The following is a 12,560-nucleotide window of genomic DNA, read 5'->3' as shown; positions in this document are numbered from 1 at the left end:
AGAACTTTCGGAAAAAAATATTTAAACTAAAGTGAGGAACCATAATTAACTCAAATATTAATAAGAAAAATTTAGGAAAAATTTTAGAAATAAAATACAATCAAGTTAAATGAGCCGATGCCCTAGCGATGGGTAACCTAGTGGAAAGTTGCGGTTCTAGCAACTAGGAGCCCTAGACCCGGGGAAAAATTCATAAAATAATTTTTGGGACTCCAGAGAAGGGTCATTGAGGTTCCTATGGCATTAGAATGCCAAGAAAATATTTAAAAAAATTTTTCAATCGGTACAGACAATTTTGACCCGTTAAGCCAAACGGAGGGCATTTTGATCATTTCGCCTTCAGAGGTGATTTTTGGCCGACTTGTCCAATTAAGTAAATAATTATTATGACATAAAATGTGAATAAATATTGCTAAAAATTAAATTGAAAATGAGTAGAGAAGAGAAGAAAAAAAAAAGGAAGAAAATACCAATTATGACATCATATGATGTCATTAAACACTTACCCACCAATCATATTTAATCAACACTTAAATTAACTAATAAAATATGGATAAGAATACAGCAAAAGCTCATAAAAATCCAGCAGCCATCATCTTCACAAAACTCACCCGTAGCTCTCAAACTCCATACCCATTCCACCATAGAAAGCTTACCAAAGCTTTATAACCCACCCAAATCTCACTTAAAACCCTAAGTCCACTTATATAAAATTTGTCCCTACATCTTGAGCAAGTGTTTGGCAGCCAAGAAAACAAAAGAAAGTGAAGAATTAACAAGAGAAAATTCTGCCCTACTAAGGTAAGTGCCATATTCTTTGCTTTTACATCTTTCTAATCATGAATTTGAGCTAAGTTAAGTTGAAAATTTGATAAAAATTGAATTAATAAAGCATGGTTATATTCCATGAAATTTTGGCAGCCTTGACATGAGTTAGAGTTAGGAGAATTCTTTGGTTTAAAGTGACATATTAGCTGCCCCTCTTATAAATTATATGATTAGTATAGCAAATTAGGAGTAAGATGCATGAATTGGAGGCTTGGTCAATTAGGGTTAGGGTTTTGAAATTTAATTTTGGTGGTGGATGAAAATGGACATAAACTAAATTTTTAATGGTCAATTACTGACCATTTGGCTATTGGTAAAAAAGAAATGAAGTGTGTTTAGTGATAGGATTTAGGTTTAGTGTGGCTGCCCTAGGTGACCTGCAGAATTGGACATGAGTCCAGCAGGTTTGGGCAGCCAGAACTTGAATTGTAGAGGTTCAATTAGTGTTTGGCCAATTGGACATGAAACTAGACACATAATGGCACAACTTTGGTGAAGAAACCATGCCCATAAGACCAAACCAGGTGGACCAAAAACTTGCCCCAATCTGGGTGTCCAACAACCTGTTTTTGCAGAATGACCAAATGAACAGTGATTGTTCATTTGGTCATAACTCAGTGTAGAATGGCCCAATAGACCTGAAATTTTACCAGCAACAAGCTAAGATATGGACCAACAACTTTCATGAAGAAACCCACCCCAAATTATGACCAGAACCTATCCAACAAGGGAGTTGCAGTCACTATTCACTGCACTATAGATATGGTCAGTCCAGAAAAATTCCAATCCGGCCAGTTGTGGTTTTTTGGACCATAACTTGAGCTACAAAACTCCAAATGGAGTGATTCGAAAAAATAAATTCAACTAGACAAAATAAGGAACAACTTTCATGTTTATCATTTTTCCAAATTCCCACTGCAACAGTAACTTATGGAACAGTAAAAATAAGGTATGAAAACTGAAAATTCTGCGCCATTAACTTTAAGCTTAGAAATGGTATTGGTAACCAATACCAACAAATTTTAAATGCAAAATGTGGTATGTTGGGTGTATTAAAACCATGTACCTATTGTCTATGCAAAAGTCAACATTTTTGTTAACTAATGAAGGGAATAGTAACACCAAAACTTGAAATTCAAAAATTGTAAAACTCAAAAGTGTCAAATGCCCTAGTATACCTAACAAGATTGGTTTGGATAGTTTGGCATGCCAATAGGGTTCGATTAGCGATCGCACATGGCATTATGCCATCTTTGTGATTTCATGGCTTTTAGCCATTCGACATTGTGTTGAGATTTGGCCTTGTGCTCGATGTTATTACTGACTTATTAGTCGTTACATTGCACCGAGATACATATGTGACCGATGGTGTGACGGCCAAGTACTTGATTCCAGTGCGGTTACCGTTTATCCATCCATCATCGGATAGGTTACTTGGGCAACCAAAAATGAAAGTGGATAAATTTAATGAAGTAATGAATATAACAAGTACAAAATAAGTAAATCTACAAATACTCAACAAAATTTTATTTATAGTGAGACATCAATACATTCACTACATATTTATTTTCTGTTATTTCTTTTTATTTTATTATTGGCACCACTATGCATTATTGCTTAGCGCGTTGCTTTTGCCACGCGTAGGTTCCGAGAATCTTGTGAGAGCCCAGTAGACCACGATTACGGAGATCTTGAACTCTCTTCTTCTCTCTTCGGTATCTGAGTACCCACATATTTCTTCTTGAATTCGGAGAGGAAGAAGTCCCAAATTCTGACTTAATTTGCACTTCACTGAACCACGATGTCCCACCATTCGTAGGCATCGTCTTGTAACAAGGATACAGCTTCTAAGTTACGCTGCAAGTGCGATGGAGTTGTTTTAAGACTCTGCCCGTTCTGTTCAACCAATTTTCGGCTGCAACAGAGTCATCTTCCCTCTTGCCGAAGAAATCCACCGCCCCAAACTTTCTTAGCCTTTTCAGGTGTGATTTCTGCTGTGGAGCTGGTGGTGGTGGTGCTGGCATTACTCCAGCCATTTGTCTAAAGAAGTCGGCCATTTGTTGGAACATGGCCTGTGGAGGCTGAGCAAGCTCTGCTTGAGCTGGCGGAGCAGATTCTCTCATGCCCCCAGTCCCAGCTGCTGCAGGTGGAGCATGACTCTCCACTTCCTCCTCAACGGCTCTCTGAGATGAAGGGTCCATATCCTATTCAAAATAAGAAAGATAAACAGATCTGCGTTAGTGTCACCTCGACTCTTACAAATGCAATGCATGGTATGGACTCAATCTAGGACCAGAAACGCCTAAACCGTGCTTTGATACCACTAAATGTGACACCCCTTACCCGTGTACAGTATACCCGAGTAAGTAATGCCACACGGTGTACCGGCACACTCTAATATTCCTCAATTAATTTATATCATGCTTTTGCATATAATTTATGAAATACAATTTATTTAAGCCATTTATCAAAAGTATTATTCATTTAAGGTTCCGAAAATTTTAAAGAAAATCCAGCGGAGTACCGGCTAAAAATGGAGAAAACCGTTCTTCGGAACCTGTGAAAACACTTCCAAATAATTTTCAAACAAACCCAACTTCAATTCATCAACAGAGTCTCAATATCAAAAACTCAACAATATTTCTCAATTTCAGTTCTCAATAGCCTTTTCATTTCTCAAACATCCATTTCTCAGGGTTCTCATATATATAAATAACAATTAAAAGCTCAAATTACTTCCATACATAACCATAAATCTTTATTATTTACATGAACCTCAAAATACATTACATAATCCCAAATACATATGAGAAAATAAAAATTTAATTACAAAATGATAAAATGACACCTAGTGCCCTACCAATGCTGCAGTAGTGAGGTGACACGGACCTTTGTGCAGATCTGCGGGATGAACTCACCCGATCTGCGGTCTCTTTGGGCTCACGATCGGGATCTCCAGTACCTACGCGTGGCAAAAGCAACGCGCTAAGCAATAATGCTTAGTGGTGCAATAATATAATAAAAGAAAATAGCAAGAAAACGAATATATAGTGAATGTGTATGATTCATTTGTTTAGTATGGTTATATATACATTAATTCAGTAACTTTGTTCACTTTCATTCATTTGGTTGCCCAAGTAACCTACACTAGGCAGTGGATGGATAACGGGTAACCGCACTGGGTATCAAGTACCTCGGGCGTCACACCATCGGTCACATATGCATCTCGGTGTGCAAGCGAGCGCTAACAAGCTGTAAATATATCAGGCACAAGGCCAAAGCTCAATACAAAGTCAGAATGGCTAAAAGCCATAAATCACAGAATGGCATATTACCATGTGCAGTACTGCTAACTGAACCTTATTGGCATGCCAAACTATCCAAACCAATCATGTTAGGTATACTAGGGTATTTGAAACTTTTAAATTCTTCAATTTGTGAATTTCATGTTTTGGTGTTACTATTCACCTCATTGGTCAACAAAAATGTTGACTTTTGGATAGAAAATATGTACATTGACTTTGGCACTCCCAACATACCACATTTTGTGTTTAAAACTTGTTGGCATTAAGTGTTAATACCATTTCAAAGTGTAAACCAACACAAGCAGAATTTTCAGTTTTGGTGAGTCAACTTCACTGTTCCATTGGACACTGTTACTGTAGAAATTTGAAGAAATGTAAAACATGAAAGTTGTTCCTTATTTTGTCTATTTGAATTTCGTTTTTTGAATCACTCCATTTGGAGTTTTTTAGCTCCAGATATGGCTCAAAAACCACAGCTGGCCGGATTGCCAATCTGCAGAATTGACCATATCTACAGTAACAGGAACAGTAACTAGAGTCACTTGGTTGGATGGGTTCTGTCCATAATTTGGGGTAGGTTCCTTCATGAAAGTTGTTTTTCTATGTCTTAACTTGTTGCTGTAAAAATTTCAGGTCAATTGACCATATCTACAGTGAGTTATGGCCAAATGAACATTTACTGTTCATTTGGTTATTCTGCAGAATCAGTTGCAGGGTATCCGGATTGGGGCCAAGTTTTGGTCCTCTTGCTTTGGTCTTTTGGGCATGGTTTCTTCAGCAAAAATGTGCCATTATAAGCCTAGTTTCATGTCCAATTGGCCAAACACCAATTGGACTAACACAGCCAAATTTATGGCTTTGTAATTGGACTGAAATTTCAGTCCATTTGCTACTGCCCTAGGGCAGCCTGCAACCTCACTTTGCAATCCTATTTTTCAGTCTATTTAATGGTCAACTTACCTAAAATGGTCACTAATTGACCATTAAAATGCTCTCTAATAATTTCCTAAACCAAGTTTACATTTTGCTCACAAAACCCTAATTTCAATTCATGTTTTATACAAGTTATCTTAGTTAACTTTTAATCCATTATTCTTGTGTTTATAACCTTCCAACATAACTCTAGTTCACTTCAAGCTCATAAAAACACTCCCTTCTATTCCATAGCTAGGGCAGCCAAAATTCAAGATGTCATACACATAGGTTTTTGGTTCATTTAAATTACAATTCTTACTAGTTTCAAGTCCTAAACCATGAAAATAAAGAGTTTTCAAGATATAGATGCACTAACCTCAAGTGGCAGAATTTTCCAAGCCCCAAACTTCAATTTCTTTCTCCTTCTTGGCTGCCAAAAGGTTTAGCAAGGTGCTAGGGTAAATTTTAGTGGAAGGTCTCTAGGCTTTTAAGGTGAAATGAAGAGGGAATTTAAGGTTTGGATTGAAAATCAATGGAGGGAGGAGTAGAAGAAATTTCGGCTGGTTGGGGTTCAAAGGAAGAAGATGACATTTTTCTTTTAATTTCAGCCTCTTTAGTTTGTTTTAAGTGTCTTTGTTGAATGGTGATTGGTGGACCATTTTTAAATGACCTAATTATGATGTCACAATTCCCATTTACTTACTTTTGTTTTCTTATTTTCATTTCTCATTTTTTTATAAATTTTTCATCAACATTAATTCATATTTTATGTTATATTAATTATTTACTCAACTGGACAGGTCGGCCAAAAATCACCTCTAAAGGCGAAATGACCAAAATGCCCTCCGTTTGGCTTAACGGGTCAAAATTGTCTGTACCGATTGAAATATTTTTCTAGGTATTTTCTTGGCATTCTAATGCCATAGGAACCTCAATAACCCTTCTCTGGAGTCCCAAAAATTATTTTATAATTTTTCCCCCGGGCCTAGGGCTCCTTGTTGCGAGAACCGCAACTTCCCTCTGGTTACCCATCGCTAGGGCACCGGCTCGTTTAACTTGGTTGTATTTTATTTCTAAAATTTTTACTAAATTTTTCTTATTAATATTTGAGTTAATTATGGTTCCTGACTTTAGTTTAAATATTTTTCCGGACGTTCTAGCTGTCCGGACCGACACCGGTCACCGGAACAGTAGGATGTACGGAGTGGTTACCGGGAGGGTGTTACAGAGCAGGAGTATTTTCTAAAATTGATCTCAGATCAGGGTATCATCAGTTAAGGGTGAAGGATGCAGATGTGCCAAAGGCTACATTCAGGACCCGATATGGGCATTATGAGTTTTTGGTGATGCCCTTTGGCCTAACAAATGCACTAGCGGCATTCATGGACCTTATGAACGGTATCTTCCATCCATACCTAGATCGGTTCGTAGTGGTCTTTATTGATGATATTTTGGTGTATTCCAAGACCAAGGAAGAACATGATGAGCATTTGAGAATTGTTTTGCAAACCCTGAGAGAAAAGGAGCTGTATGCTAAGTTGTCCAAGTGTGACTTCTGGTTGAATGAGATTGCATTCCTTGGACGCATAGTGTCAGCTGATGGGATTAGGGTGGATCCCAAGAAAATAGAAGCAGTGATGGAATGGAAGCCTCCCAGGAATACAACTGAGGTCAGAAGTTTCTTGGGGCTAGCTGGGTATTACAGAAGATTTGTGAAGGGATTTTCCTTAATAGCTGCTCCAATGACCAAGTTGTTACACAAGAATGTCATATTTGATTGGAATGACAAGTGTCAGACCAGTTTTGAGAAGTTGAAGGCTATGTTGACAGAGGCACCAGTGTTAGCTGCCGATGTCGAGAAAGGACTTTGTGGTCTATAGTGATGCCTCTCATAATGGGTTAGGGTGTGTATTGATGCAAGAGGGGAAGGTGGTCGCTTATGCTTCCAGGCAGCTAAGGCCACATGAACAGAATTACCCTACCCATGATCTAGACCTTGCAGCAATTATCTTCGCACTGAAGATATGGAGGCATTACTTGTATGGTGAAAAGTGCTACATTTACACAGACCACAAAAGCCTAAAATACTTGCCAACCCAGAAGGAGCTCAACCTTAGACAGAGACGATGGATTGAGTTCCTGAAGGACTATGATTGTGTGATTGACTACCATCCTGGGAAGGCAAATGTAGTTACTGATGCTTTGAGCAGAAAATTCATCACAGCTTTGAGATCATTGAATGCCCATCTATCTTTGGTTCGAGATGGTGCTATTTTGGCTGAGTTGCAAGTGAGGCCAACCCTACTACAGCAAATACAAGGTGGGCAGAAGGTAGATGAAAAACTAATGGCAATTATGGCTAAAATTCCTGAGGGGAAGGAAACTGAATATGAGGTGAAAGCATATGGGTGCCTATACTACAGAGGAAGAGTGTGTGTACCAGATGATGGCGAATTGAAGGCCAGTATTCTGAAAGAGGCACATACCAGTGTTTATGCTATGCACCCAGGAAGTATAAAAATGTATCATGATTTGAAACTTCAGTATTGGTGGCCTGGTATGAAGAAGGACATAGCTGACTATGTGACTAAATGCTTGACATGTCAGCAAGTCAAGGTAGAACATCAAGTTCCATCAGGTTTGCTACAGCCTATATGCATACCTGAATGGAAATGGGATCGGGTCACCATGGATTTTGTGAGTGGTCTACCTCTCACCCAGAAGAAACATGATGCAGTATGGGTGATAGTAGATAGATTGACAAAGTCAGCACACTTTCTGCCAGTTAGGACTGACTACTCACTGGAGAAGTTAGCAGAATTGTATATCAGTGAGATAGTTAGACTGCATGGAATTCCACTTTCCATCATATCTGACCGAGACCCAAGGTTTACATCCAGATTTTGGAAGAAGTTGCATGAGTCCTTGGGTACACAACTCCACTTCAGCACAGCTTTCCATCCTCAGACGGATGGGCAATCAGAAAGAGTAATCCAGGTAAACAATTGAAATCAATTAAACTAATACATATATTGAACTAAAATGATAATAATAACATGAAATACATGTCAGGTCCTTGAGGATATGCTGAGGAGTTGTGTCATTGAGTTAGAGGGAAGTTGGGATAGATATCTTCCACTGGCAGAATTTGCATACAATAATAGCTACCAAGCTAGCATCCAAATGGCCCCATATGAAGCACTGTATGGGAGGAAATGTAGAACTCCAGTGTGCTGGACTGAATTAGGCGAAGACAAACTTGTAGGGCCAGACCTGGTGAAACAGACTGAGGAGAAAGTAAAACTAATCAAAGCCAATCTGAAGGTTGCCTCAGATAGACAGAAATCTTATACCGACTTGAAGAGAAAAGAAATAGAATATGAGGTTGGCGATAAAGTGTTCCTCAAGGTGTCACCGTGAAAGAAGGTACTGAGGTTTGGAAGAAAAGGTAAGTTAAGCCCTAGGTTCATTGGCCCATATGAAGTCATTGAACGTGTGGGTCCAGTGGCCTATAGACTAGCTTTACCACCAGAGCTGGACAAGATCCACAATGTGTTCCACGTATCTATGCTAAGAAGATACCGCTCAGATCCTTCACATGTCATCTACATGAAAGAAATTGAAGTACAATTGGATTTGACATATGAAGAAGAACCCATACGGATCCTAGCTCAGGAAGTGAAAGAGTTGAGAAATAAGCAGATTCCACTGGTGAAAGTGCTTTGGAGGCACCACAACACCGAGGAGGCAACTTGGGAAAGTGAAGAGACGATGAGGCAACAGTTCCCTCAACTATTTTCATCAGGTAAATTTCGAGGACGAAATTTAAATTAGAGGGGAAGAGTTGTAACACCCTCCCTGTAGCAACCCCGTACATTCTACTGTTCCGGTAACCAGTGTCGGACTGGACAGCTAGAACATTCGGAAAAAAAATATTTAAACTAAAGTGAGGAACCATAATTAACTCAAATATTAATAAGAAAAATTTAGGAAAAATTTTAGAAATAAAATACAATCAAGTTAAATGAGCCGGTGCCCTAGCGATGGGTAACCTAGTGGGAAGTTGCGGTTCTAGCAATTAGGAGCCCTAGACCCGGGGAAAAATTCATAAAATAATTTTTGGGACTCCAGAGAAGGGTCATTGAGGTTCCTATGGCATTAGAATGCCAAGAAAATATTTAGAAAAATTTTTCAATCGGTACAGACAATTTTGACCCGTTAAGTCAAACGGAGGGCATTTTGGTCATTTCGCCTTCAGAGGTGATTTTTGGCCGACTTGTCCAGTTAAGTAAATAATTATTATGACATAAAATGTGAATAAATATTGCTAAAAATTAAATTGAAAATGAGTAGAGAAGAGAAGAAAAAAAAAAAGGAAGAAAATACCAATTATGACATCATATGATGTCATTAAACACTTACCCACCAATCATATTTAATCAACACTTAAATTAACTAATAAAATATGGATAAGAATACAGCAAAAGCTCATAAAAATCCAGCAGCCATCACCTTCACAAAACTCACCCGTAGCTCTCAAACTCCATATCCATTCCACCATAGAAAGCTTACCAAAGCTTTATAACCCACCGAAATCTCACTTAAAACCCTAAGTCCACTTCTATAAAATTTGTCTCTACATCTTGAGCAAGTGTTTGGCAGCCAAGAAAACAAAAGAAAGTGAAGAATTAACAAGGTAAAATTCTGCCCTACTAAGGTTAGTGCCATATTCTTTGCTTTTACATCTTTCTAATCATGAATTTGAGCTACGTTAAGTTAAAAATTTGATAAAAATTGAATTAATGAAGCATGGTTATATTCCATGAAATTTTGGCAGCCTTGACATGAGTTAGAGTTAGGAGAATTCTTTGGTTTAAAGTGACATATTAGTTGCCCCTCTTATAAATTATATGATTAGTATAGCAAATTAGGAGTAAGATGCATGAATTGGAGGCTTGGTCAATTAGGGTTAGGGTTTTGAAATTTAATTTTGGTGGTGGATGAAAATGGACATAAACTAAAGTTTTATTGGTCAATTACTGACCATTTGGCTATTGGTAAACAAGAAATGAAGTGTGTTTAGTGATAGGATTTTGGTTTAGTGTGGCTGCCCTAGGTGACCTGCAGAATTGGACATGAGTCCAGCAGGTTTGGGCAGCCATAACTTGAATTGTAGAGGTTCAATTGGTGTTTGGCCAATTGGACATGAAACTAGACACATAATGGCATAACGTTGGTGAAGAAACCATGCCCATAAGACCAAACCAAGTGGACCAAAAACTTGCCCTAATCCGGGTGTCCTGTAACCTGTTTCTGCAGGATGACCAAATGAACAGTGATTGTTCATTTGGCAATAACTCAGTGTAGAATGGCCCAATTGACCTGAAATTTTACCAGCATCAAGCTAAGATATAGACCAACAACATTCATGAAGAAACCCACCCCAAATTATGACCAAAACCTTTCTAACAAGGGAGTTTCAGTCACTGTTCACTGCACTGTAGATATGGTCAGTCCAAAAAAATTCTGATACGGCCAGTTGTGGTTTTTGGACCATAACTTGAGTTACAAAACTCCAAATGGAGTGATTCAAAAAAATAAATTCAACTAGACAAAATAAGGAACAACTTTCATGTTTATCATTTTTCCAAATTCCCACTGCAACAATAACTAATGGAACAGTAAAAATAAGGTATGAAAACTGAAAATTCTGCTCCATTAACTTTAAGCTTAGAAATGGTATTGGCAACTAATACCAACAAATTTTAAATGCAAAATGTGGTATGTTGGGAGTATTAAAACCAATGTACCTATTGTCTATGAAAAAGTCAACATTTTTGTTGACTAATGAAGGGAATAGTAACACCAAAACTTGAAATTCAAAAATTGTAAAACTCAAAAGTGTCAAATGCCCTAGTATACCTAACAAGATTGGTTTGGATAGTTTGGCATGCCAATAGGGTTCAGTTAGCAGTACTGCACATGGCATTATGCCATGCTGTGATTTCATGGCTATTAGCCATTCTGACATTGTGTTGAGATTTGGCCTTGTGCCTGATGTTATTACAGCTTATTAGCTGTTCTGTTGCACACCGGGAGATACATATGTGACCGATGGTGTGACGGCCCGAGGTACTTGATACCCAGTGCCAGTTTACCCGTTTATCGAGTCCAGTCATCCAGTATAGGTTACTTGGGCAACCAAAAAAGAAAGTGGATAAATTTAATGAAATAATGAATATAAGAAGTACAAAATAAGTAAATCTACAAATACTCAACAAAAATTTATTTACAATGAGACATCAATACATTCACTACATATTTATTTTATGTTATTTCTTTTTATTTTATTATTGGCACCACTAAGCATTATTGCTTATCGCGTTGCTTTTTCCATGCGTAGGTTCGAGATATCTTGGCCAGAGAGCCCAAGAGACCATCGGGTGAGACCTCCTGCAGCTCTGCATAGTGTCCGTGTCACCTCACCATCTTCAGTGCATTGGTAGGACACTAGGTTTCATTTTGGTATTTTGTAACTAACTGTTATTTTCTCTTGTGTAATTGAGACTTATGTAATGTATTTTGATGTTAATGTAAATAGTGAAAATTGTGGTTATAAATGGAAATTTTGAGTATTTATTTATTGCTTATACATGAGTACCATGAGAAATGAATGATTGAGAAATGGAAATATTGTTGAAAAATATTGAGATTTTGATATTGGAGTTTGAGAATGATTGGATATGATTTTTGGAAGTGTTTTTTACAGGTTCCGAAGAACTGTTTTCTCCATTTTTAGCCGGTACTTTGTCGGATTTCTATAAAATTTTCGGAACCTCAAATAAATTATAATTTCAATAAATAACTTAAATGAATTATATTTCATAAATTATATTCAAAACTATGATAAAAATAGATTAAGGAAGAATAAAAATGCTATTGAGATAAAATAGAGTGTTCCGGTACACCGTGTGACATATCTTACTCGGATATACTGTAGACGGGTAAGGGGTGTCACACATTCCCTAGAGAAGAACCGAACTGTTCAGAAGAATCCAGGCTTGGCTAAGGTTTTGGGGGCCTCCATCTGCCTTTGAGAGGATCGGGATTGTGACACCCCTTACTCGGCTACAGTGTAGCCGAGCAAGTTATGCCACTCAGTGTGCCGGAGCACTCTATTTTATCTTAATTTATTTTTATCATAGTTTTGAACATAACTTGTGAAATATAATTCATTTTAAACCATTTATCGAAATTATTATTTATTTGAGGTTCCGAAAATTTTAAAGAAAATCCGGCAGAGTACCGGCTAAAAATGGAGAAAATAGTTCTTCGGAACATGTGAAAAACACTTCCAACATTCATGTCTCATCATCTCAAACTCCAATTATTGAAAATCTCAACATTTTTCAACCATTCATTTCTCAATTTCAGTTCTCAACAACCTTTTCATTTCTCAAACATCCATTTCTCATAATACTCATATACAAACAATAAATAAATGCTCAAATT

This window comes from Hevea brasiliensis, chromosome 8, assembly GCF_030052815.1.
Source record: "Hevea brasiliensis isolate MT/VB/25A 57/8 chromosome 8, ASM3005281v1, whole genome shotgun sequence".
Classification (NCBI taxonomy): Eukaryota; Viridiplantae; Streptophyta; class Magnoliopsida; order Malpighiales; family Euphorbiaceae; genus Hevea; species Hevea brasiliensis.
The sequence above is the reverse complement of the archived record's forward strand: the minus strand, read 5'-3'. Positions refer to the sequence as shown.